Source organism: Magnolia sinica, chromosome 14 (genome assembly GCF_029962835.1).
Source record: "Magnolia sinica isolate HGM2019 chromosome 14, MsV1, whole genome shotgun sequence".
In the NCBI taxonomy this organism is placed as follows: domain Eukaryota; kingdom Viridiplantae; phylum Streptophyta; class Magnoliopsida; order Magnoliales; family Magnoliaceae; genus Magnolia; species Magnolia sinica.
Window position 1 is genome coordinate 34,312,297 of NC_080586.1, and position 22,258 is coordinate 34,334,554.

Sequence of the window (22,258 nt, forward strand, 5' to 3'; positions counted from 1 at the left end):
GGGGTGCGCGACTAACTTGAGATCAGGAGTTTACCACATTGAGTCTAACTATCCAAATTTAGGTATGAGACTGGTTTGGATAGAAGTACCTTATGGTAGACCCCGTAGCCTGAGATACTACATACTATCATCCCGACTTCACACTCCAGCTTGGTCATTTCATTCGCATTGCATATTACATTGCATCCTCAGCACATAGCACTTGGTTTATTGTGCTTCTATATTGCATGGCCTAAATAAGGCTGTTGGTATTCGTGGACTTGGTATTTGATATTTGCCTTATTATGTCTCCGCATTGCATAGCTGATCTACATTTCTTCCTCAGTATATGATATTGGTTTATTATATTTTTTCATCGCATAGCTTGTTTAAGGCTAATGGTATTGATGGACTTACTAGCATGTTTCCGCATTACTTTGATATTGTACAATTTATGGATTGTCAGTATTTTCACTTACTCTGATATTTATATGCTTGGCACGTGCATCTCACACACTTACACTACCCTCTAAGCTTTCTATAAGCTTATGCACGATTGATGCATGCAAGTGACGTTAGGTTGTAGCAGCATTGAGCTTGGAGCGTGCAGCGGTCTTCTGGAGCTTTGATTATCGATATATGTATTTCCCTTTCAGCATTGTATTCAACTATGTATATTAGTGGATATGTTATGATGATGTTGCTTTTGTGACTTCGGTAAACTTGTGGTTATGCTTCTCACTAGATAAATGTATATTGGAAAATCCTCCTTGTAAAATCTCAGGATCGGAATCTAGGGTATGAGTGATGGGAGCTAAGAATGGGGTACTATAGAGGCTGTCGGCACCGGATTTGGCAATCGAGAATTTTGTGAGCCCAATTTCCAAGTTTGGGATGTGACAGAAGATGGTATTAGAGCATAACTTAGAAATACTTAAGGATAAAATCACATATCTACTGATAGCTACCCTACACTCTATGATTGTTGAGAACTTAGAATGGTTAGATCCCTGACTTCGAATAACTTAGAGATTTTCTTATATAGCTCCCTACCGTTGAGATTGTGAGGTTGCATAGTATTCCAATTTCAATCGTCCCTAATCTGGGATCCGAAGATTAATAGGGTCACCATAGTGTTGATGATGCGTCTTAGGAGGGCAAGGTTGAGATTAGAGAGTGCTATCTTCGTCCATTGGTAGATTAATTGTGCCTTGACTTATATACTTGATGATGTTTCCTCTTCCCTTGTCTGTTCTTTAAATTTCGAGGATGAAATTTTTATTAGGAGGGGAGAGCTGTGAGACCCGTATCCTAACCCATACCATTTCATAGACTTCCGAGGTCCTCCTAGTCGAATTTCGGCAACCCACGATGCTCAGATATCATTTATGCGCGACCTTAATTCGTATCCCATATTCCAGAGTCGACTCAACCCCAGACTTGTACCCTTGTGAACGCATCGTTGTCGTGGTTTTGACGCCGCGTCTCACGCGCCAAGGCGATACCTAGGCCAGAAGATGTAGGCCCATGTTCAGTTTGAGGAAAACACCGTGTTTTGTAATCTCAAGAGAATCCATCACATGAATCACCTCGCTTGTCAAAAGTACACCCATCACTCAACCCATTACCCTATCACATCCCCAAGTACAAAAGCAACCTTAAAAAGTCAACTTTCCATCACTTCACCCATCCCTCTCCCCATCACTCCATCACTCACACGCATCCATACTCTCTTTCTCATTTTCTCCATTTTTCAAGCAAGCGACCCACGTCCAAGCTTCATGAGAGAAGCTAATGTGACCCACCTTCCTACCTCCCATCTCCACCATCCAAAGACCATCTCGACTGTTGAAATCGTTCCCTTGGAGCTCTAAAGGCTATAGGTGGAAGAAGGAAGAGGAGATCAAAGGTGGGTGTTCATCATCTCGATCTTTTGATGATTTGAGGGCCCACATGTAGTGGGACCCATCTTGATGTATGCATTATATAGGGAGGGCCCATAATGGCAGGGTCCCTCCCCTTCTCACGTTTCTCTCTCTCTTTCTTGTGATGGGTGTGGCCCACTTGATCCACATCGTACAAGCCGTGGGCCTCACCATGACAAATGACTTTGATCTCCACTTTCCATATCGTGGGACCACCATGACTCATGTATTTTATTCACACCATCCACTGTCTGGATGGTGGGACACCCCTGGCACATGTGGTGTCCACACCATCCAGCAGATGGGACAGTTGGACCCACTGCATATGTTTTTCATCCCCACCGTCCAGTGCATGGGACGGTGGGACACACCCGTTGTATATGTGATCCACAGTCGTCCATACAGACCTCTTTAAAAAAAGAATTAGTATTATAATGATATAATATGTATATATATATATATATTACATAAATGTGGTGGGCCCCATGTAGGACCCACGTTGATGTATTTACATCTGCACTGTCCCTCTAGATGGTGCTTGTGAAACCCACTATGACGATCAGGCATATCCCAACCGTCCTTCCATTTGCTGGGTTAGGACCCACCCCACACATACTACACGTGCGGGGGTGGGGTCCACCCTAATGTATGTATTTTACATCCGCACCGTCCATCTGGACGGTGCATGTGCAGCCCACCTGATTTATGTGTTATCGGCACTACCCATTGCCGGATGGTGTTGTATAGGAGCCACCGTGATGTACTGGTATGCCACGTCGTCCATCTGCAAGTCCCACCCTGTACGTATAAAACCCCACATCGTCCATCTGTTCTGGCAGCATCTGGACAGTACTGTGGGACCCACCTTGATAGTGTGTTTTACCCAGCCGTCCACCCAGATTGGACAGTGATGGGTGGGGTCCTCTTGATATATGTATTCTATACATGCCGTCCATCCATTTTATCTAGGTATGGGACCCACCCACACGTGCTGCATGTGTGGGGTGGGGCCTTACCTTGACGTATGTATTTTATGGCCACACCGTCCATTTCTGGATGGTGATCTGGGGCCAACGGTGATGTGTTTATTTCATCCACACTGTCCAGATTGTGCTGGACAATGCTAGATGACGTTTGGACAGTGCTTTACATGGACGATGTTTGGACGGTGCTTTCATGTTAGGCACACCGTGATGTATGTGTTTCATGTAGGTTGTTTATCTGCAGGCCCACATGCAGTGTGAAGGGCCCACCTTGATGTATATATTCTATATTCATTCCGTCCATATGTCGGACAGGTGGGTCCCATCTTGAGATGTGTGTATATCCATATCGTTCACATGGAAATCCCACATGTGATGTATATTTGAGGCCCACTTGCGATGTATTGAGGCCCATGTGTAGGGCCCACCTATTGTGTATTTGAAGCCCATGGGTTATGGCCCATTGTGATGTATTCAAGGCCCATGGGCGAGGCCCAATGTGATGTATTCGAGGCCCATGGGCAAGGCCTGATGTAGTATATTTATGGCCCATGTGATGGGGCCCACCTATTGTGTATTTGAAGCCCATGGGTTGTGGCTCTTTGTGATGTATTTCCAGCCCATATATCGTGGCCCATTGTGATATGTTCCTGACCTATACGATTAGGCCCATTATGATGTGCGAGGCCATGGGCCCACTATATGTTTAGCCCTATATGGACCACTCCTTAAGAGCAATGTTGGTTAAATGTCCACATTAATGGGCGATGATAGTTAAATGTCCATATTGTGATCTTCCCTTAGGCCCTTTGTTAGGCCGATTCTGATTGTTGAGACCGATTTCGATTGTCAAGGCTGATTGTCAAGGCCGATTCCAATTATTGAGGCCGCTTTCGATTGTCGAAGCTAATTTCGATTATCAAGGCTGATTATTAAGGCTAATTATGATTATCAAGGCTGATTCCGATTGTCGAGGCCGATTCCAATTATCAAGGCTGATGCTGATTATCGAGGCCGATTGTTGAGGCCGATTATCGATTCTAATTATCGAGGCCGGTTTCAATGTCAAGGCCAATTTCGATTGTCAAGGCTGATGCTGATTATCGAGGCAGATTGTTGAGGTGGATTGTCGAGGTTGATTATCGATTTCAATTATCGAGGCCGGTTCCGATGGTCAAGGCCGATTCTGATTGTTGAGGCCGATTCTGATTATCGAGGCTGATTGTCGAGGCCGATTATTGATTCCGATTATCGAGGCTGATTTCGATGGTCGAGGCTGATTATCGTGGCTGATTCTGATTGTCGAGGACAATTTCGATTGTCGAGGCTGATTGTCAAGGCCAATTATCGATTCCAATTATCGAGGCCAATTCTGATTATGAGTATGTGACAGTATAGCATCATGATACATGCCCATATACATCATTTGCATGTTTGTTATGAGATGTGGTTGACCATTGCATATATCATTGGGCATGTTGTTATGAGACTCCTTGATAGGCGGAGATTGTCTCACATGAGCGCATGATATGCGCAGGATTGATGCATGACTAGATTGTATGACTCATGCATCTTGCATTGTGTGTTGTGATTACTATACGCCCTAGCGACATCAGGGATATAGCTTTCACAGGCATGTCATGGATGGCTAGATGGGACAATGAAAATCTGCTATTAGCATCAGGCCGCCATGGATGGCCCTGGGTAAAAATCCATAAACCCTCTTGTACAAGAGGATGCCCCAATGTAGAGATTGAGTGGATACATGAGCACCCGAGCATCGGATACCAGTAGGCCACGTCTCCTACTGCGTTGTAGTCGGTTGGGAGGGGGTGTGGCTTTACCCTCCCGAGGGTAGGGGGCATAGTTAGGCTGAGTTTGACTAGCTTGTAAATGGGTCTACTATCAACATGCTAGGTAGATATTGGCTGACTACTGAACAAACGGATAGTGAGGTCTCTTCCACTTGCATGGTACTGATCCAAGAGATGTACGGTACTGATATGTTGACTTATTGAGCAGGAGTTGCATACTCATTCATTCATTCATTCACTATCAACTCGGGCTGGTGGTACACAACTATTTGTTACGTGTACCTTCGCAACGGTCAGGATTTCGGTTAGGGCGTGCGACTAACATGAGATCAGGAGTTTACCACATTGAGTCTGACTAACAAAATTTAGGTATGGGACTGGTTTGGATAGAAGTACCTTATGGTAGACCCCGTAGCCTGAGATACTACATACTATCATCCTGACTTCACACTCCAGCTTGGTCATTTCATTCGCATCGCATATTACATTGCATCCTCAGCACATAGCACTTGGTTTATTGTGCTTCTGTATTGCATGGCCTAGATAAGGTTGTTGGTATTCATGGACTTGGTATTTGATATTTGGCTTATTGTGTCTCCGCATTGCATAACTGATCTATATTGCTTCCTCAGTATATGATATTGGTTTATTATGTTTTTGCATCGCATAACCTGGTTAAGGCTGATGGTATTTATGGACTTACCAGCATGTTTCCGCATTACTCTGATATTGTATGATTTATGGATTGTCAGTATTTCCACTTACTCCAATATCTATATGCTTGGCACATGCATCGCACACACTTACACCACCCTCTAAGCTTTCTATAAGCTTATGCACAATAGATGCATATAGTTGATGTTAAGTTGCAGCAGCATTGAGCTTGGAGCGTGCAGCAGTCTTCTGGAGCTTTTATTATCGATATATGTATTTCCCTTTCAGCATTGTATTCAACAGTTTATATTAGTGGATATATGATGATGATGTTGCTTTTGTGACTTGGGTAAACTTATGATTATGCTTCTTATGAGATAAATGTACGTTGGAAAATCTTCCTTATAGGATCCCAGGATCGGAATCTGGCATATGAGCGCTGGGAGATGAGAATGGGGTACTACGAAGGCTGTTGGTATCAGATTCGGCAATCGAAAATTTTGTGAGCCCAATTTCTGGGTTTGGGGCGTGACATTACCAAATTTGAAGTTCCTAAGTTAAAAATTAAAAGCCTACAAAACAAAACAAAACAAGTCAACTAGAAAGTTCCTAAAAAATAGAAAGTAAACTAGTTTCTAAAAAGGAAAGTGTCTAAAAATAGAAAGTTTCTAAAAAAATAACTTAGGGAAGTCCTAAACCTAAAAATAGAAAGAAAGTTAGTATCTAAAATTAAAAGAAATCTTAGAATTAAAAAGTTTATAAAAATAGTAAATAAAACTTAATCAAAAATAGAAGATAGAAAAATTAGAAAATTAGAAAGAGATTACCAATTTAGAAAGTCTATATCAGGGTCTTATAAAACAGGATAGTCAGGATAGTCAGGTTAGTTTCTAAAAATCAAATAGAAAAACCTAAACCTAAAATTAGAAATCCCTAATCTTAACCTAATTCTAAAACTAGTAAATCTCAGAAAAATGCAACTGTCAATCCCTGGCAACGGTGCCAAAAACTTGTTCACAACCCCAAGTGTAGGGTCGCGATGTAGTAATTATCTTGGTAAGACCGAGGTCGAATCCACAGGGACTGAACCTTGTACGTATTCTAAAAGTAACTAGAAGTAGAACTAGATGATGTTGTAATTTAAATCAAAAAATTTTAACAGAATATTTATGAATTATTGAACTAAAACTTGTAAAATTCAAAGGTGGGAAACTAGGGTTTCCAAGGATCCACTTGTAGAGATCAGGGAGATCTATACTTGATTCAAGAACAAAACTGGAATTAGAGTCTCATCTTCATCCAATTGGAAGATAATTCATTAAAATCCAAATATGAAATTCCTTTAAACTGGTTTTCAATAGATGAGAGGTATAAGAACTAGAAGTGATTCCATCACAAAACCATGCTCATGAGACAAAGCAAACAACAAAATTTAACCAATCCACAACCAATCTACGAGACTTATGAACGTTAGGAAGGATTCTATCATCTAACCATGTCCATGAGACGATGGTGAATAACAGGGTTCCTAATTTCATAATCTCAATAATGGAAAGAACATGCTCAAAGCTATCGCAGATCCATTGTAATTTAAGTCACAACAAACCATTAAGAACTAAAAGCATTCCTTATAATCAAACTAGAATCAAAATCAATTCAACTTAACATGAATCAAACCATAGAGAGCATCCCATCATGCTAAAAGCTTCACCTCTTAGCCCTAGCTAAGAGGTTTATCCAATCATAGACATGATGAACTAGAGTCTCTTAAAGGAAAAATATAAACAAAGAAAAACCAGGAAGAAGGAAAGGAAGAAGAACTCAGCCGCTGTCCACGATCAATCTCTCTCTCTTTCATGTCCCTCCTTAGATGGCCCTCATGCTCTCTCTCTCTCTCTCTCTCTCTCTCTCTCTCTCTCTCTTCTCTTCTTTTATAGGCAGCAAGGACGGTGGCTGGAAGTCGGTGGAGAAGCTCCTAAAAAGCTTTTTACGCACTACAATTCAAACTTACGAAGCACCTTGCGCAGGAAATGCAAACTCATTGCGTTTGGGTGGAGTTTTCGGCCAGAAGATCGTCCCACGATCTGATTTGGCTCCATAGATGGGGTAAAGAGCCCCCTTTCCAAGCTCTTAGATAGTTCAGATCATCGATCTGACTATCATCTTGATCGTAGTGCTGCCCGAAAATCCCAGCTTTCCCGGATGCAAGGCATCCGTAGGAGATTGTGCTGAGGTGTTTGGTGGGCCCTACAATGGTGTTTTCGGAGAGATCCACCCCATCCATTGGATTCTTGGCGTGATTTCGATCAGAAAGGGGTGGTTTTGGTCAAGTTTGGTGTGACCCAAAGGATTGAATCTTCCCGCTGTGCATCCTGCATTTGATGGTGATCTGCGTATGTACACGTGCATGAGACCAAAAAGACTCCATGGGTACGGTAGTGCCCACCCCTAGATCTAATGGATAGTCTTGATCCTCCAAATGATGGACGGTGGTGGCCCACTACACTCGTCCGTGCGGACGCTGGTGGAAAAAATGGAAATTTTCATTTTTTTTAAGAAGGAGATCGGGTCAGCGTGCACTGACCCGTCTCTTGGTTTCGATGCATCTCGGTTGTGCACTTGCAGTGCACAAGCATCACATGGGTAGGTCCCGTAGTGATGTTTTTGATAGATCTACTTTGTTCATCCTCTCCTCCATCCAATTTAAGGGGTTGACACCAAAATTGAAGCATATCCAGATATCAGGTCAGCCCCAAATCAGTGTTTTAGTGGCTGATCTTGTCCGTTGGACCACATCCACTATGATCTAACGGCTAAAATTTTACATGTACGGTTACTTTATGATCCTCAGACCAGATATAAAGTTTCGAACCAAACAGATGGTGGGAACCTTGTGATTTTGCATTCAAGATTATTTTTAGGCTTCTTTATCGTTAATCACTTGGTTTTTTCGGATCTTTGGCATGTGAATTCTTCAATCTTGGTCTCCTAAGATCGGTCCCTTACCTTGGTGATTCTTGAGTGTTAAATCCATGCTTTTAGCACCCTTTTTCAATCCAAGCTCTTAAATTCACCTTGCAATAAAAACATGATTAAAATAGGATGTTAAACATTATCATGTACGTAAAATCCGGTAATGACTGGGGTCTAATATGCAATATTTGAACATATATATAACGATTTACATACACCAATTTGTGCACCATCACCCATGAAACATGGAATTACATGTCACCCTAAGGCCGCAACTAAAAGCACATTACGTCCATGATATTTATTCAATCGCTAAGAAGAGGGATACCCAACATAGTACTTGCACCAAAAAGGGAAATCCATTGAATTATGGGAGTTTAGGAATATCAAGACACTTGCCCAAGCCCTTTAAAAATAGATAGCACAAGGATAATAATATAAAGAGAAGAGTCGCAATGGCTAACTCAGTAAGGGTAAAAGTGGTATTGGCCATCGTAATAAAGAGGAGAGTGACGATAGTCAACTCAATAAAAGAAGAGTAGCAATGGCTACTCAACAAATAGAAGAACGGCAACGGCCGATTCAATAGTAAGGAGAGTGGCAATGGCTAACTCAATAAATAGAAGAGCGGTAATAAACAATTCCATAATAAGGAGAGTGGCAGGGCCAACTCAATATATTTAATAAGGCAAAACATGGTTTGTATCCATCACCTCACATAAATTCATAAAGATCTCTTATAAACAACATTATACTACAATCTCCCAAGCAAATAATTGATGGTAAAACATATAATTGCAGGAAGAATTTCAAAGTAACTCGAAGGCATGTTAAAGGTAAGATATAAATAACACGAAGGCATGTAAAGGCAAGATGAAACAACAGGAAGGCATGTAAGGGAAAGGTAAATATAATAACTTAAATTAATGTAAGCCTAAAGGATTAAACCCTCACCCTACTGATTTGAACGGATCTTGGAAAGGGGAGGATGGTTGGCGTGACTTCCCCTTTCTCTTTCTCCTTTCCTTTCTTTTCTTTCTTTCTTTCTTTCTCTTTCTCTCTTTCTTTCTTTCCTTCTTTGTTTCTTTTCCTTTCTTTTTCTCTTTCTTTTTCTCTTCTTTTTCTTTCTTTTCTTTTCTTTTCTTTTCTTTTCTTTTCTTTCCTTCCTTGTTGTTACAGCCAGCACCTGCTGAATGTTGCTCTCTCTCTCTCTCTCTCTCTCTCTTTCATCTCATTTTTCTTTCTCTCTTGTGGCGCCGCTCCTAACATGGTGGGATGGAAGGCTCCTTTTATAGCTTTCTAGAGCCAAAAGATTTTGTGCGTAACACCTCTTATGCAGCAAGAAAAACAAGCGAACTTCCCTACACAATAGCGCGTGCATAACTGGCATGCTGGGATTCGCTTCCTGGTTGCACCCATGCTCGGATGCATTCCTATAGGGGGCTGACGCCACCCTAGTCAGTTTTGGATGGCCAATAAGGTAGATGACTTAGATCTTTCAGTCGGTCATGCTTGATGGGCCACCACTGTTTACGTTGCGGATGCTTCGCTCCTGCTAAGGTCGTGGGGTCCACTTCTGTTGCCCCTTTAGAGGATTAGTTCCCCTCCTCAGATTATTGTATCAATGCCCGATTATGGATCTAAGTTTAAAAGGGATCCTGGCTTTGGGTGGGCCACACCACAAGTTAATATAGTATCATGTCCCTTATCGACGTGATTCTGTGTGCTTGCACAGATACTCCCGTGCATCATGGTTATGGTCAAAATCTCTGCCCAAGAGCACTGGATGGTTCAGATAATCCATCTAGATGAAGGTAGGGGACCAGTGCGATCCTAACGGGTGATCGGGTGGGAGAATCCATTTCTCATGGATTCCATTGGGTCAACGTGCGCTAACCGAAATCTTCGGTCCGATGCACGTTTATGTACACACCATCTAGGCATGGTGCCCCTTGTATCATCTTTCGAATCAATCTACACCGTCCATTTGTATTCTCACCTGATTTAAGTGGTTGAGCTCAACATTGAAGTATATCTAAAGATCAGGTGGGCCCCAAAATCAACGGTTAGTGGATGATCTGTCCATTGGGTCATTTTTACAATGATCTAAGGGATAAAATATGAGGTGCATGGTTAACTTATGATACATAGGCATGGTGTAAAATTTCATAGTAAATGGATCGTGGAAATTATGTGATCTAGAATTCAGGGGTCTAAGTTAATGACATTTTCATAATTATTGTTGATCTAAGAGTTTTGTGAAATCTAATGGTTCTAGATAGTTATAGAAATATTTCTAAGAAATTTTTATAAAAGAAATTATATCTAAATCATTATGAATAAAGAATTATTCACCAAATTAATCAAGGGGACGTACATGTATCAAACTAGATGATGGATGGTTAGTTGGCATGTTCATAATAGGAAAGCTTGATGGTTAGTAATCTAGTCATGTACAAAGGTGGGTGTATGGTCAGTTCTGTAATCAGATAATCACAAGTGGGTTTACTTGGTCATATGATGATCTTATCTTAAAACCAACGATCGAATGGCTTGATCTATGGATGAAGATCATTCTTGACTGTCAGATTCATGTTAGGAGACAAACATAAGGTTAGGATAGCTAGATTAGTATCGTACACATGTACATGCTAAGTTAAATTTCATAGTAACACTCAAGAACTTTCAATACTCGGCATTGAAAAGGTCGGGGTATTACACTTTACAAGTATCTTAGGACTTACTCCATCAAATTAAAAAATAATACATGAAGTGCATCAAAAAGTACTTTCATCGCTTTAATAGGAGTTTGAAGATTAATTATCATGAGATGCCTGCATCGTCCTCATCTGAATTAGAATGATTATACATTTATGGTCTGTAATAACCCTTTATTACTCCTTGGATTTGTTGCACTCGTACGTGGATTTCTCTTTAGATACTTGGGTTTCTCTTTAGAATACTCAGATAATTGTCTTTATACATTTGGATGATTTTATCATTAATATTTATGTCATTATCTGTAACATCTCGAATTTTCACGGCTAAAGTTTACACTCATGCCTGAGAAAACCGGGTGTTAATAATGTAGAAAGTGGATGCCATAAAAATCACACCTCATTTGTTTTTCATTTAAATCACATCCAGATAGATTCATGAAGGTAACCTTCATGAGAATAAAATAGACTATAATGATTATTTCATCAAAGTAAAAGAATTCAGTAAATAATCAAATCCCCTATCAATGGGAGCTATTACATTTATCAAGTTCGCAGCTAAAGTATAAAACTAATTCATAAAAAATATCTTCTTATTCCTTCAGTATAATCTCCATAGGAAAGTAGTCCTCTAAGTCTTAAATCTGTACATCACCTGCATCATCTGTATGGTTGGAGAGGGTCAACGCTCTCCTCATAGTGATGGTTATCCTTTAAGATTAACAATGATTCAAAAGATTCATAAAAGTAATGTAAGGGTTTTGATACATCATGTACTCCACCACTATGAGAGATATCATATGCGCAAACAATCTACGTGAATGTATGCCCAGCAAAGTGTGTGTGTCTCATCATATGTAGTGATCACTGTCACAATGTGGAAAATAGTTCATAATATCCAACTCGACCCGCATTCTCACAATACGGATATTCATCGGTGTGTCCAACGTTTATATGGATTTATGCGAGCATCTTAAGGTAACACAACAACTCGATTGGGGGATTTATATAACATGATGTGTTCATGGAATGACTATTTGTGACATCCAATACTGAGAAGTGATGTAACACACATGATGATTTACTTACATCGATTGTGCACCACACCAACCAACCCACGAAATTACGTACTGACTAAGAGGGCTGCTACCCGTAATGCATTATGTCCATGATAAAATATTTGATTCACTAGTTGTGATATGTTTAACACATCACTTGCAATAAGGATAACAAAATCTGAATTATGGTTCTCAAAAGGGTAAATAAGTGTTGATAATAAATTAAACAATCACAGAAAGGAAATCTTAATAACATGAAAACACTATATGTAAAAGGCAGGACAAAGCATATCAACTTAAACTATTGTAAGCTTAAAGGAATAAAACCCTCACCTTAGTTGTTTGATCATCTGCTAGTAAGATTAGTAGCCTAAGGAGATCTTAAGATCTAACCTGTTTCCTCTATTCCTAATCCAGGGATTTGAACGGTTAGGGTTAGAGTCGAGTTGGTGATATTACTAGATTTTTATCTACGTTTAGGGAGGATGATTTATCTTAGAATCTGTCACCTCTATTGTTGTGACAAGAGGGAGAAATATTTGAAAAGGGAGGAGGAGGAGCTGGGTTTGGACCTGAAATAAGCTTGATCAGCAACCCAGGAGTTGGCATATACAGCCTATATCTTTCTCCTTCTTCTTAGTTGTCGACGTCTTGCCGGGACTGCCTAACCGAGTTTGGCTCCCACTGAACCCAACAGATTCTGGCTTCTCTTCTTTCCTCACCCGTTTCTTCCTCTCTCTTGGTTGGACTTTCTTCTACCTTCCTCACCTCCAATTTTATAGTATTCGACCCTCACGAGAGTAGAGTTATAGTAGGACAGTGTTAGACTTTTCGCACTCAATTTACGCAAATAGGTTTCGCATTCGATTTGCATGCGAATTTAGTGCTATGGAGTGGTCATATGAATTGGTCTCATCCGGTTGCTCGGAAGTATTTCTTGAAGACGAGACAACAAATGGATGTCTTTGATCATCCTAGAACTCTTTTTGGTCATATAATCAAGCGTCTAATTGGGTAGATGGTCATTGTTTTACTTGCGGATCGATTCTTGACTTTTCTTGATTTGAGATGGTCCTTCTAAATGGTTTGGTATTGTTATTTGATGATTCCTGGACAACGGGGATCTTGATCTGATCACGTTACTTCTCCCTGCACGAGATCTTCAGAGCTTTTGTAGTTATAATTTTCGGAGGATCGGTTTACATGAGGGGAAATGGCATAATCCTGTAATCTCTCCTCCCTAACGTTCCTTTCGAACAACTTGGGTAGAGTCGGAATCCCATTCCTCTATGTTTGAATGGTTCAGATCGGCAAGACTGCTGGTGTAGGAAGAATGAAAGGACTCTCAATCTCGGGCTGATAGTTTTTGTGTGGAAACTCGTTCGGATGGTCTAGTGTACAAGACTCCACCTTCATGCATCAAGGATCATGGAGTTTCTAGTTGTGGGAGCGGCTTACATCCAATGGATGGCTCAGATTTTGTCCCAACATTGCGATGGTGGGTCTTTTACTTCCGCAAGTCATTTTCCTGTTCGAAGTATCGAAGGTGGGAACAGAGAAATAGAAGAGGATTTGATTGGTTCTTTGATCAGAGTTGAGAGTTAGACGATCCAGGGTCTGGTCAGATTGGTCCCTTGAGTATGGTGGATGGTTTAGATCATCCAAGATGATCGTGATCATGGCCCATAACGCTCCTAATGGACGATGTCTGCTCGGTTCACAAATAGTGGGAAATTAGGGAGAAAACTCTCCTTTATTTGAATTTCGTGTCTTTGTGTTCGGTGCATTGCCAGAGCATGTGTGTTGCATACGCCCACTACTCGAGGTGGGGTCCATAGTGATGTTTTTGAGGGATCTATTCTGTTCATCCATTTTTCCATCTAATTTAAGGGGTTGAGCCCAAAGTTGAAGCATACCCTATAATCAAGCGAATCATACCTCATGAAACAGGGTTACTAATAAAAGTGTCCTAGTTTGTCAATTAGCGTGAGTGTTGAATCAGCTAGACTGCAGAGTCCCATAGGAAGATTAATCAAAGCGTTTACCTCAACCGGATGTGTGCCCGAACTCGCCACAGGTAAATCTAAGCCTCACATCCCATGTCCTAAAACACCAGGTGATTAAAACCCTTAAAATTGATTAGAATATCATAGGGTTTTTGAGTTAGAAAACTTTTTCAAAACATCATAAAATCTCTAAGTTTTCTACCTCTGTCGATTTATCGATAAGATGATCAATATAATCGAACAGTGCTATCGATGTCCTCGATGATCAATCGATACCATCAAAATGAGGACAAAAGATGTCTAGCAACTACATATATCTCTGGATGAAATTATCAATGTATCGATATACCTATCGATATCATCGAAGTTTAAACTCAAGTCTATCGAAGTTGACATGATAAAATCGACAGCACATCTGCAGTGTCCCTGTTTTTGCTTAGGAAAATCATAAGATCTTCAATATATCGAAGTCCTCCTCGTTATCCTCGGAATTCAAATCTCGATGATATTAGAAGGCCTTCGATGATATCGGTCTTGGACACACAGTTATCCAGCAATATTTTTAGGTTGTTTTATCTTGGATCGAGGGTCACTTGATAGAATCGATATTCAAATATCGATGATATCGAGGCCATGTCGATTGCATCGAGAAAGGACATAAACTGTCCAGCAAGCTTATTGGAAAATCCTTTGGATTTATCGATGCATCGACACTGCCATCAATATCATCGACATTCAAATTCCGATGATATCGAGTGTGCCTCGATCATACTTTTGACTTAAAATATTTCAAGGCAAGTCTTTCATATTTTTCAAATGTCGAGGAATCGATCCTCGTATCGATGAAATCGGAGTTCAAAATTTGATGACATCGACGAGTGTTTCGACTTCCTTGACCAGCTGGCAAAAGGTTTTAAAAGCGTATGACATTCGAGTTTGTGTCATCAAGCGGCCAGTCAATGCAATCGAGAGTATACCCTCGATGATATCGAACTCTATCATAAATGTGACCATTTTATATCCGTTGGAACCTTTTGCCTATTTAATAAGAGCTTATCCTTAGTTGTTGGTAGAGAAAAAAGAGAGTGCTTTTGAGTGTTTAACCTTAGATCATATACCTAAAGCCCTTTCTCTCATGGAAGTTCATCCTCCAATCCACCCTCATCATTGACATTCAATAGAGTGGATTGGGGAATGAACTTCTACATTTAAGGATCCTCCAGCTACTACCTTAATGGAAAATCATTAAGCTAGGATGCCTTAAATGCATAGCCGATTAGAATCGCTCTATGGTCCTTATAGGAAAACATTTAAGAGAGTAGGATTCCATCATAACCTTGACCCAACCTGTCGCCATGTATTGGTATATCTTCTAAGTTACAGTTTAAAGAAGCAGAAGATTCTTCATCAATAAAAGAGGAGATCTTCGACAATGTGCTGAATAGGGCTCATCTACTTATTTGTAAGTCATTAGAGTCCAGAGGACACTTGTGATCATTCCTTCTATATGATTGGGTCTAAGGTGTTTCTCACCCCTTACAAGCCCTCATAGGAGGCTCGGGTGGAAGTGTACATGGTGGGTGCATTGTGTTGACCCTTGCTCTGTAGAGAGCATAAACAGTTAGGTTCCTTGTGTGGATCCTTGGCCGGTGTGCTTAAAATTTGGTGTTATATATTGACCCTTGCTCGTGGGAGCATAAATTGTCAGCCTAGGTGTAGGTTGTAGTGGTTAGAGCTGAACCTGATTTAAAACCTCGGGTTTGAGGTGAACAGTGTGAAAACTCCTTAGTGAAATCCGGCACACTCAAGGGTTGAATGCGTCTGCCCGGAGCATAGTAAACAAGTAGTCGAACCACTATAAAAATGACTGTGTTTGTGATTAATATTTGTCTTTGATTATTTACGTGATTTCATTAAGTCTTTTCATATTTGCTCACACCTCACACACAGTCACATCCATCATAAACTCTGATTTACATCTTGATTATCATTCAATTAGTTTTATGATGGAATCCTCTATTTGGCTTGGAAGCCATTAGAGTTACTTTGAAGGAATCCTGATTTATGCATACTCTCTCAGGATAAGTTTAGTAGGATTTTGAAATTACCATAAAATAATAAAAAAGTCTTATCACCCCCCTCTAAGACATATTGGCATATTCCTACTTTAACTTAAGCAGTCATTAACAAAATTTCAATTGGTATCAGAGCGTGTCTCTCTTAAGGGCTTCACTGCCTAGAGAGTGATCTTGACTGAAGTTGGAATCATGACCAAAAGTGTCTCAGAGGGTGCGACAGAGCGGAACAACTGCCTAGTAATTCATACTACTCTGAAAGTTGGCAATAGTTTAAAATGGTACCTTGACAGTGGATGCTCCAGACACGTGACTGGTGATCAAACTCACTTTTGTGAATATTCAGACTTTGATGGAAGATCAGTCACATTTGGAGATGGTAGCTCCGCCAGAATTATTGGACAAGGAACGATAGTTGTACTAGGCCTTCCAAAAATTAAACATGTTCTTGTTGTAGAAGGTCTGAAACATAATCTCCTTAGTATCTCCCAAATCTGTGACAAAGAACATCTAGTCACTTTCTTAAAGGATGTGTGTAGGATCTTAGATCATATAGGTAAATCTCTCATAAAAGGTTTACGTACTAGTGATAATTGTTATGTTATTGAAAGTACAAATGAGAGTGTGTTATCCACAAAGTGTAATATGGCTGTAAAAGATGAATCCAAATTGCGGCATCAAAGGTTGGGACATGTTCACTATCGAAACTTAGCTAAGCTTAGTTCTAAAAATTTGGTTAGAGGACTACCCAAGATTAGAAAAGAAGAAAAAGTTGTCTGTGGAGAATGTCTCAAAGGAAAACAGATAAAAGTAGGTCACAAAAAGACAACCACTATAGCAACAACAAAACCTTTAGATCTGCTGCATATGGATCTAGTTGGCCGAACTAAAGTGGAAAGCCACGGCAAGAAAAGATACTTTCTGGTTGTAGTAGATGACTACACCAGATTTACTTAGGTCGCATTTCTTCAAAAGAAATCGGATACCATTAAGGAATTTGTGATTTTGGCAAAGCGACTTCAAAATGAAAAAGGATATTGCATCAATCGCATTAGAAGTGATCATGGTGGGGAATTTGAAAATGAGCGATTTGAAAAATATTGCAATGAGAAAGGAATTCGTCATGAATTCTTAGCCCCAAAAACCCCACAGCAAAATGGAGTCGTTGAGAGAAAAAAATGACTATTGCAGGAAATGGGGTCAGTTATGCTAAATGGGAAAGATATGGTGAAAATTTTCTAGGCGAGAGCTGTCAATACTACCTGCTACATCATAAATAGAGTATATCTTAGAGCAGGTTTGAACAAAACTCCATACGAACTATGGTATGGGAAACAACCTAGTGTGAAATATTTTCAGGTTTTTGGAAGTAAATGTTATATCTTAAGAGACAGAGATCACCTAGGGAAATTTCAGTCTAAAAGTGATGAAGGTATTTTTCTAGGGTATGCCTTAAATAGTCATGCTTATAGAGTGTACAATCTAAGGACCCTCACCATTCAAGAATCAATCAATGTGGTAGTCGATGACCAACCTCATGAAGAAGATATCCCTGTGAATGAATTAGAAGATGATATAGATTCATGTATACTAGATAAATCTGATAAAAAATCTCCATCATCCAATGAGCCCCATCCATCATCTAACATACCCATCATTAAGGATCACCCTCGAGAGCAAATTATTAGAGATCCTAATGATAGGGTAAGAACTAGACGATAGATAGAAAATATCTACAGTCATTTCTATTTTACCTTAAAGATTGAACCCAAGAATATCGTAGAAGCTCTTTAAGATGAACACTGGATAAATGCTATACAAGAAGAACTTCAACAATTTCAGAGAAATGAGGTATGGCAATTGGATTCCAAACCACTTGATACAAATGTCATTGGAACCAAATGGGTCTTCAAGAATAAATCCAATGAATTAGGAAATGTGATCAGGAACAAAGCAAGGCTTATTGCTCAAGGGTATTCACAGATAGAAGGCATTGATTTTGATGAGACATTTGCCCCTGTAGCCTGCCTTGAGTTTACTAGAATTCTTATGTCTGTTCCATGCACATTAAAGTTTAAACTATTTCAAATGGAGAAAGTGCTTTTCTTAATGGGGATCTCGGTGAAGAAGTTTATGTAGAACAACTGAAAGGATTTTCATATCCTAAGCACCCCCATCATGTTTATCATCTAAACAAAGCTCTTTATGGTCTCAAACAAGCACCATGTGCTTGGTATGAACGATTGACAAGATTTCTTTTGGACCATGAATTTTGTAGAGGAAGTGTAGATAAAACACTGTTTACCTAAAGAACAAAGGACTCACTACTTATTGCACAAATTTATGTGGATGATATAGTCTTTGGTTCAACATGTGAAGATGCCGCATACAAATTTGCTGATCTCATGAAATCAGAATTTGAAATGAGTATGGTTAGCGAATTAAACTTCTTCCTAGGATTACAAGTCAAGCAGCTAAATGATGGAATCTTTATTTATCAAACCAAGTATGCAAATGATTTGGTGAAAAGGTTTGGTCTCGATTCTGGTCGCACTTATCATACTTCTATGAGCACCACACTCAAACTCTCCAAAGATGCTAATGGTAAAAGTGTGGATCAACATCTTTATCAGAGTATGATAGGAAGCCTGCTCTATCTCACAGCTAGTCATCCAGATATATCTTTCAGTGTGGGAGTGTGTGCTCGGTATCAGGCAGATCCTAAGGAATCTCATCTGACGACCGTTAAAAGAATCATCAAATACATAGTTGGCACTACCTCTTTCGGATTATGGTATCCATTCGAAACATCCACCATCATTGTTGGATACTCTGATGCTGATTGGGCTGGAAATTTGGACAATCGAAAGTATACAAGTGGAGGATGCTTCTATATTGGAAATTGTTTAGTCTCTTGGCAAAGCAAGAAATAAAATTCCATATCATTGTCCACTACCGAGGCTGAATACATTACTCCAGGTAGTTGTTGTGCACAACTCCTTTGGATGAAACAAATGTTATTGGATTATGGGATTGAATAGCCCATAATGAGTCTTTTCTGTGATAACACAAGTACTATCAACATCTCTAAAAATCCTGTTCAACATTCTCGGACTAAGCATATTGACATTCGTCATCATTTTATCCAGGAACTTGTTGATGATAAGATCATCATGTTAGATTATGTAACTACTGAGAAGTAACTTTCTATATCCTAACAAAACCTCTTGATACAAACAGGTTTTATGATCTTCACAAATCAATTGAAGTGTGTACTCATTGATGATATCTCAGTAACAATGATCCACATAGGTAAATATTCAATCTGAGATATTCATGGTTAATTGTCTACAAAATATCCAAATCTCATACAATTAACCGTATTGAATTTGGGAATAGAAGTGTAAAATCTTCACACACTCGATGATATCTAGTCACCTTCAATATGATCGAGATTCAAATATCGATTATATCGGCGTTCACTATCGATGTGATCGACGGTTCTTAGAAAAGTAAGCTTGTGTCCATTGGAACTTTCAAGTTACTGCTGGTTTTTCCCAACAGTCATCGACATGGTCTTCCATGCATTTATGAGCATGTGTTCAATATCATCGAAACTACATCGATGACATCGACAAACCTGTTATAAAAGCCGACCGAAAACAAGAAAGAGATTCACTTGGCTTCCTTCCCTCTGGTTTCCTCCATTACCTTGCTGGCTCCCAAACATCAAGTGGAGCAAAAAAGATGGTTAAAGGGAAAGGTAAGGACCTCTTGTCCTCAAAATCTTCCAAGGCTAAGAAAGGGGAAAATGTTAGATCCCCTCAAAACCAATCCGATTAGGAACAAGTTACGATCGTCAATCTTATTGCTCTCAATAGTGCCATTGACCCCTATAGGGTAGATCTCCTATTAGAGACTATTGGCTGGCAGAATGTGCTTAATATGGATGGTCCGTACCAGTTTGACATGATTCAGCAATTTTTTAATTGTTACCACATTGTTCGGGATTATCCACCATGTATTCGTCTGGAATTTATGCAACACACCAAACTGATTACCCTAATGGTTCTTGGCCGTCTTCTAGACATTGCATGACTCAGATCCCAGTCACTGGTAGAAGTCTAAATTAATTAGGAAGGTGTGGGGAAATCACTTGAGCACTGTGCCAGGGTGCTACAATTCCTAGAAATGATGATAATATACTTCCTGTAAAACATCTAGGGACCCTGTTCAAAATCCTCCACAGTATCTTCAGTACGAATGTATACCCATGTGACGCCAAAGACACTAGCCTGAATTCCTTTGTACTCAATGTCTTGTATGATGTATATCAAGAGGTTCCTGTGTGTCTACCAACTCTTATTCTAGACCAACTGATTAAGGTAGTCAAGGGGGGCCATATTGATACACTTCTATTTTCATCCCTCATCTGCAAACTAGCACACTGGATAAGACTGCCGGCAACATCAGACAAAGTATATCCTGAAGTGTGGTTTGACCATGATGCAGTTCAACGGGTATATGTCTCAGCCTCTTCTCATGCAAAGAGTCCTCCACCTATTGGTGTAAGCAGTCAGCAGCCAAATGAAGAAACACCTTGGGGATCTAATTGGACACCCCTCTTTAGTCCTACATCTATCACAAATCATCAGCATCATGTACTTGAACGTCACCTGCTAAACAGTCTAACTGGAATTGACGAGCGGCTCCATAACTGTGAACGATAATTGTCAGGGATAAAGGATAAGATAGAAGCTCTCCAACCCTCTATGCAGTAGATTCTTGACCTGCTAATGACTGACGGATCTAATATGCTTTAGAAGGTGGCATCGTTGGCAGATAAAGTGTGTCCGGTCATGGACACTATGATCACTTTTTGAAATGTCCTCATGTTTTTTTAAACTGGCATACTTTGGTTTCTGATCGTTTCTTTCTTATGATAACTTTTTTCAGGGGTGCCCATGTATGGGCTTGTTTTTCTTAGATGACTATTATATTACTGCCAATCTTGGGCAGTGTGTGTGTGTGTGTGTGTGTGTGTGTGTGTGTATTGATATTGTGGGCTATGGCTGCTTATAATTCTCACCTCTTTACTACCCTGTTTTATCTGGTTATCTTATCAATAGTGCGTGATGCATGTGATGTTTTAAGCTTTATATTATCTGCTTGATATTCTGCTTTCTTTGATCTCTCAATGCATACAAATTCTCTGGAATGAAATGTTATTTATTTATTATATATATGCTCTCTGAATGTTGGTTCTCCCAATTGCTTTCACTTCAGTCAATATCCATTAATGTTACCCTTTGCAATGACTGACAAAAAGGGGGAGAACAAATCAAACACCCTGACAGTAAAATTGTGTATAATGGTGATGCAGGTTTTAGGGGGAGTAGCTGCACCAAGATAGGGGGAGAATGCTGTTAGGGGGAGCAGCTACTAGTTGTGTGTATGGTTTCACTAGACATTGTAAAATTGTGTAAAATGTATGTAGACACAATTTAGGATGTTTGTTTAGATGTTGTTCTAGGGTGTTTTGGTATTTTTTCATGTAATTGACAAAGGGGGAGATTGAAAGTGCCCTGTTGAGTCAGCTAGACTAAAAAGTCCCATAGGAAGATTGATCAAAGCGTCAGCCTCAACCAAATGTGTGCCCGAATTCGCCACATGCAAATCTAAGCCTCACATCCCATGTCCCAAAACACCAGGTGATTAAAACCCTTAAAATTGATTAGAGTATTATAGGGTTTTTGGATTAGAAAACTTTTTCAAAACTTCAGAAAATCTCTGAGTTTTCTACCTCTGTTGATTTATCGATAGGATAATCGATATAATTAAACAGTGCTGTCAATGTCCTCGATGATCAAGCGATACCATCGAAATAAGGATAATAGATGTCCAACAACCACATATATCTCTAGACGGAATTATCGATGTATTGATATACCTATCGATATCATCGAAGTTTGAATCTCGAGTCTATCGAAGTTGACTTGATAAAATCGATAGCACATCTGCGGTGTCCCTATTTTTGCTAAGGAAAATCATAAAATCTTCGATATATCGAAGTC